General features: G+C 47.9%; 1 long non-coding RNA gene across 1 annotated transcript; it reads right to left on the bottom strand.

The window, feature by feature from the left end:
- Window positions 1–4,001: 4,001 nt before the first annotated feature.
- On the bottom strand, window positions 4,002–4,770 carry LOC116980886. Its single transcript, XR_004414086.1, has 3 exons — window positions 4,615–4,770; window positions 4,280–4,327; window positions 4,002–4,123 (listed from the first exon to the last, which is right to left on the bottom strand). It is a non-coding gene; the product is annotated as an uncharacterized LOC116980886 (long non-coding RNA).
- Window positions 4,771–6,025: the final 1,255 nt, after the last annotated feature.

Below are 6,025 nucleotides of genomic sequence, written 5' to 3'. Positions count from 1 at the left end.
TATTCTTCAGCCTTCTGAAACTCAGCCACCTCAATCAGACGAGTGCGGGGAAGATCAAAGTTGCGAATATGCAGCATCAGCAGGATAATGTGTATTTCTCAGGATCACAACTTCCTGAGGCCTGCAGCCACATAGTCAGCAACTTTGGTGAGCAGACATTTTAAGTTTCAACCCAGTTCACCTGACCTCCATTTTCCCTTCACATAACCATTTTACAGTGCTGATTCAAGATTTATATTCACATTCCCCCCTTTTGCCATTTTTATGGCAACACTCACAGTCCATTTAAAAGTCCCATTCGCCGAATCTCGTAACCTTCTAGTTCCCTGGCCAAGGCTTCTTGGACCGTCCGACCCTTGTCCCCCAATTCTCCTTCCTCACTCACTTCATCGTTGTCGCTGTCATTGGGGAATGGTAACAGTTTCTCCTGCTCACTGCTGTAAGATCATTATTCGTACAGAATTTTTAGTTTCCTCGGGGGTGGTCCCCAAGCCCAATAAGGCCACCATTAATCGGGCTATGATACATTTCACAATGGCAATCCCCACAAATAAGCAAGTAACTACTATAGCAGCATAGATGGCCATGCTGATGATCCAGTTGTATAATCCCCCAAATTCCCAATTCCCCCATCCCTGGTTTTCATTTATTCCATCCAAAAAGGTGGTAATCTCTTTCTGGTGATGTGTGATGTTGCTAGTCCTGTCTTGAACCCCCATCATACATTTCCCTTTTATGACGGTACAGGTCCCCCCTTCTCTAGTCAATAAGTAATCGAGCGCATATCTATTTTGTAGGGAAAACATCCTCATTTCGGCCATCTGGGTTTTTACTGCCTCCAAGGCTCCAGTTGTTGCATTGCCCAGAATTGTCAGGCCGCAAACAAGGTAATTTCGGTTCTTGGCTGCTTCACCTCCACCCACTCCTCCCATGGTTAGCATGCTTAATAATCCCCATCCGATGGCATGTCCGTGGGTAGCTCCCCTGCCTCCTGGATTTCTCCATTGCGCGCAAAACTCGGCTGACACTGTCCTTCGATGAACCCGAGCCATGGGTTTAGTCCATTGCTCGGGACAAGGTACCGTGGTTGGCACCAATGCTCCAACTGCCACATTCTTGGGGAAAGGGGGTTTAAGGACATTGGTTCCTTTCCCATTAAAGAAAAAGTAATATCCTTCCTCAGTATATAATGATCCATTACAGCCCCTTCGGGTATTAATGACTTCTCCCCCTCCAGACCAGTCCCTCCACGCTTCACTGATCCCATTGCTATACTTGGGGATTGGCAGGTGATGGGATCCTACTGTCAGATGGGTCCCGTTAGCCCATCCACACAACAACTGAAATCCAGCATTTACAGGGATACAGTCCTTAGACACATTACATTGAACTCCATTATAGGTAAGGTTACACGTGGAGCCGTGAACGGGCCCTTGCAGAGCGCAAGTGAGGCTATTTTTAATATATATGACTATACACCCGTGTCCTTGGTTACTAAAACAATTTTCATATTGCCTGTTGTCATTATTGGTGGTGAAGTTACATGGCCTAGCTGGTGCTCTTGACGCCATCCTAGATCCATTATAGCAATTGTCGTAGGAGTGATTATTGTTCTTAGGTAGCGGTAAGCAGTTGGCCGGTGGAGCAAGAAGCATATCATAGTCGATGCTGACGGGCTTGACAGGGACCATTTCTTTTCCCTGGCACTTCACCAATCGTTCGGTTCTGCCCCATGCAGGGGATGGGGTAAACAGGGAGGTAACTGATGTCATTTGTGGATAACAAACCACCTGCCCCTTCCCGAATAGCTCGTTGTGTGCCTGGATGAATAAATTGGAGTCTTCTCGTTCCCCTCTCTTTCCTCGTTCGTTCCGTCCATGTTCAGGCTTTGTCCATTTCCAGCCAACACCGATTAACCCTGCAGTGGTCACCACACATATGACTGCCACAAAGACCCTCATCTCAGCGATTTATTTCGTATCTGTGAAGACAAGGGAGGGAAAAAGAAAAGAACGTGCAATTTCATGGCAAAATTAATTCGTGCCCTGCTTCCCGTGGACTGGATCCCCCTCCCTGACCTTGACCTCCCCCCTTTGCTTGGTGTCACCAATCACTTTGCAATGGTGCAAATGCACCCATGCCGATCGTCCTTCTACCTTTACTGCGGTGGGGGTGGTGAGGAGAACCTGGAAGGGGCCCAACCATCGAGGAGAAAGGGTGTCTTTACGAACCCAATTCTTAATCAACACATAAGAGCCCGGGGTGATCCGTCCATTAACGGGAAAATCTATGTCGCCCACATAAGCGGCCTTGACCTCCCCATGAATCTCACGCAGGGCCCTTGTAAGGGCAAGGACGTAAGAGACCATCTCCTCCGTCATGTGATGCAATGTCATTGTGGCCGGGATAATGTCTGTCCAGGGGGTGCGCAGAGGTCGGCCATAGATGATCTCTGCAGGAGACAACCTTGTCTTCCCTGCTGGAAGGACTCTGATCTGGAACAAAGCAACAGGCAACATTTTAACCCATGTGGAGCCTGATTGGTCCACCAGCTTGGCAAGCTTGGTCTTCAGGGTCTGGTTCAAGCGTTCCACCATTCCTGCAGCCTGTGGGCGATAAGCACAATGCAGCCGCTGAGTTACTCCCAGCTGTCGGCACAATTCTTTATTGATAGCGGCAATAAAGTGAGGGCCGTTATCCGAACTGATGGTATTTGGAACCCCAAATCGAGGAACAAACTGCCGTAATAAAATAGACACCACCGTAGAGGCAGTACAATCAGTGGTGGGAAAGGCTTCAATCCACCTAGAAAACACATCAACAATAACAAGTACATGTTTATAACACTGACACTTAGGCAAATCAATAAAATCCATCTGTAAGGTTTCAAACGGAGCAGTAGGTAATGGAGTACGACCTGTCTGGCAGACAACTCCTTTACCTGGGTTGTGTGTCGCACAGGTGAGGCACCGTGCGCTAGTTTGTGCTGCCAAAACCTTAAGTCGAGGATGCCACCATGCCTGTAAGAGAGCGTCTACTAGCAGGGTGGCCCCACAGTGAGTGGCTAGATGTAGGCAATCAATGACCCAGGTCGCTAACTGGTCTGTCATACAGGTCTGTCCGGCCGGCGTGAGCCACAGTCCAGAGTCAGCCTTCCGACAGCCCAGCTGCTCCCATTCCATTATAACATTAGCAGAGGCGTCCCCCTGTAAGAGCAATACATCATTTATGGTTGGCATAGGTTTCTCAGATTCAGACGAGCCCATATAAAGGCTTTTCACCTGCCTCATCATACTACCCACCACTTTAAATCTATCGCGTGAAGCACACTTAGCCGCTTCGTCAGCCAACCTGTTACCGATTTGGACCGGGGAATCTCCTGTCGTGTGAGCCGCACATTTGCGGACACAGGACTGGCAACGGGGGCAGGCTGGTTCAACGGGGGTGCTCCACGGACTCCCCAAGGATAATCCTCTACCTCCTCCTCGTCGTCACCTCCCAAATCTATGCCAGCCACCGACTTACGTAAGTCTTTATCTACCTTGGCCTTATTTTGTCTCTCTCTCTGCTGACGATCCTTACTTTCCTTTGCATGCCTGCATTCTTGTTTTAATACTGTCACTGACTTCTCCTGACCCCCCTCGGTCAGGGGTATTCCTAGTTTCAAGGCATTATTCTGCCAACTGGCCGTTAAAGACCGTGCCTTTTCTTTGTTACAATGATCGATCCACAACTGAATGGCCTTTTTATATATATTTTTTCTATCCGTTTTCCATATCACACTTTGAGCCCTTGACAACACACCCATATCATTGGAACCCCCTTCAGGCCATTCATCCTTCCCCAGTTTATGAATGAGTCCTCCCGACATACGCCTAAAGGTCTCCTCCATTTCTGGATGCAAGAAACATAGCTGATGTAATGGCCGGTCTGGGTGACCACTGGTGTCCATACCATTACCCATTTTTAAACTTATAATATCACACACAATATTTCAGGGTTAACCGCGAGTCCTTGGTTCTGCCGTATCTCACTCGGTCACTTCAATTCCTGACCTTCGCGTGGAGGATTTCCTCTCTTAACAACCAGTCTAAGGCGGACTTTCTGTGAGATACGGAGGTACCTTGGTCTCGGTTAACACTCAATACTTTTTAATCCGACGATTCAATATACACTTATGCTATTACACACCAACAATTCAGGGTTAACCGTGAGTCCTTGGTTCCGCCGTATCTCACTCGGCCACTTTAAAGCGGACTTTCTGTGAGGTACGGGGTACCTTGGTCTCGGCTAACACTCAATACTTGTTAACTCTTTCAGGGTTAACCTAGAGTCCTTGGTTCCGCCGTATCTCACTTGGTCACTTCAATTCCTGACCTTCGCGTGGAGGATTTCCTCTCTTAACAACCAGTCTAAGGCGGACTTTCAGTGAGATACGGAGGTACCTTGGTCTCGGTTAACGTCTCAATACCAGTTAACTTCCTATACACAGTGCACTCCTCTTATATACCGTCTACGGTCCCCCTCTACGGGGGCCTTTTATCCGCTCGATCAGACTAGGATAATCCTCGAGACGGTCACAGCAAATATCCCAACCAAAATTTCAGGGTTAACCTAGAGTCCTTGGTTCCACCGTATCTCACTCGGCCACTTTAAAGCGGACTTTCTGTGAGATATGGGAGTACCTTGGTCTCGGTTAACACTCAATACTTGTTAACTCTTTCAGGGTTAACCTAGAGTCCTTGGTTCCACCGTATCTCACTCAGTCACTTTGAAGTGGACTTTCGGTGAGATATGGGGGTACCTTGGTCTCAGTTAACATCTCAATACTAGTTAACTTCCTATACACAGTGCACTCCTCTTATATACCGTCTACGGTCCCCCTCTACGGGGTGTTTTATCCGCTCGATCAGACTAGGATAATCCTCGAGACGGCCCTATCCCAGTGCCCACAACCGGAACGTTCGGATGTCGTCCCACCAACTGACGCAAGTCAGCGAATTACCCTGCTACGCCGGGATACGAGGAAGGACCAAGAGGAGATTTAACTAAATCTACTCACTTGGCGGTACCTCCTTCACATCGATCCCGTCGCCCAGTGGATTCACTCGCCGGCTCGATCAGTCGCTGGTTGACATCCCACCGCTGCCACCAAATGTTGATTCACGTTTTTTCTCTCACATCGGTTGTTTCGACAATAATCGACCAGGCACCGGGGTTGCTTTAAACGTACGTTTATTGAGCAGGAGTCTTCACACAGGTTACAACCTAGCAAAGAGTCTAGCTGACTGCCCTTAATTGCAATGCTTTATATACATTAATGCCACCGTTTAGCCCCCCTCCCACATTACCCAAACAATCGACAGACCTGTACACAATGGGAGAGGTACAATGGTCATGATAACAGGCACATACACGAATGGGAGATGTACAATGGTCATGATAACAGGCACATACACAATGGGAGATGTTCAATGGTCATGATAACAGGCACATACACAATGGGAGATGTTAATTAGTGGAACAATACTAGAGCTAAGACAGGGAGTACACAATGGGAGATGTTAATAAGTGGAACAATACTAGAGCTAAGACAGGGACATTTCTCAGACATTCGGGAGCCAGTGGGTTACATATTCTTCAGCCTTCTGAAACTCAGCCACCTCAATCAGACGAGTGCGGGGAAGATCAAAGTTGCGAATATGCAGCATCAGCAGGATAATGTGTATTTCTCAGGATCACAACTTCCTGAGGCCTGCAGCCACATAGTCAGCAACTTTGGTGAGCAGACATTTTAAGTTTCAACCCAGTTCACCTGACCTCCATTTTCCCTTCACATAACCATTTTACAGTGCTGATTCAAGATTTATATTCACACCGCCATTCAATGTGATCATGGCTGATCATCCCCAATCAGTACCCCGTTCCTGCCTTCTCCCCATATCCACTGATTGCTATTTTTAAGAGCCTTATTCTTAAACTGTGGCGCCTGGTTCTGGACTCCCCCAACATCGGGAACGTTCCT

This window comes from Amblyraja radiata, chromosome 1 (genome assembly GCF_010909765.2).
Source record: "Amblyraja radiata isolate CabotCenter1 chromosome 1, sAmbRad1.1.pri, whole genome shotgun sequence".
NCBI classification, from domain to species: Eukaryota; Metazoa; Chordata; class Chondrichthyes; order Rajiformes; family Rajidae; genus Amblyraja; species Amblyraja radiata.
The sequence above is the reverse complement of the archived record's forward strand: the minus strand, read 5'-3'. Positions and strand labels throughout refer to the sequence as shown.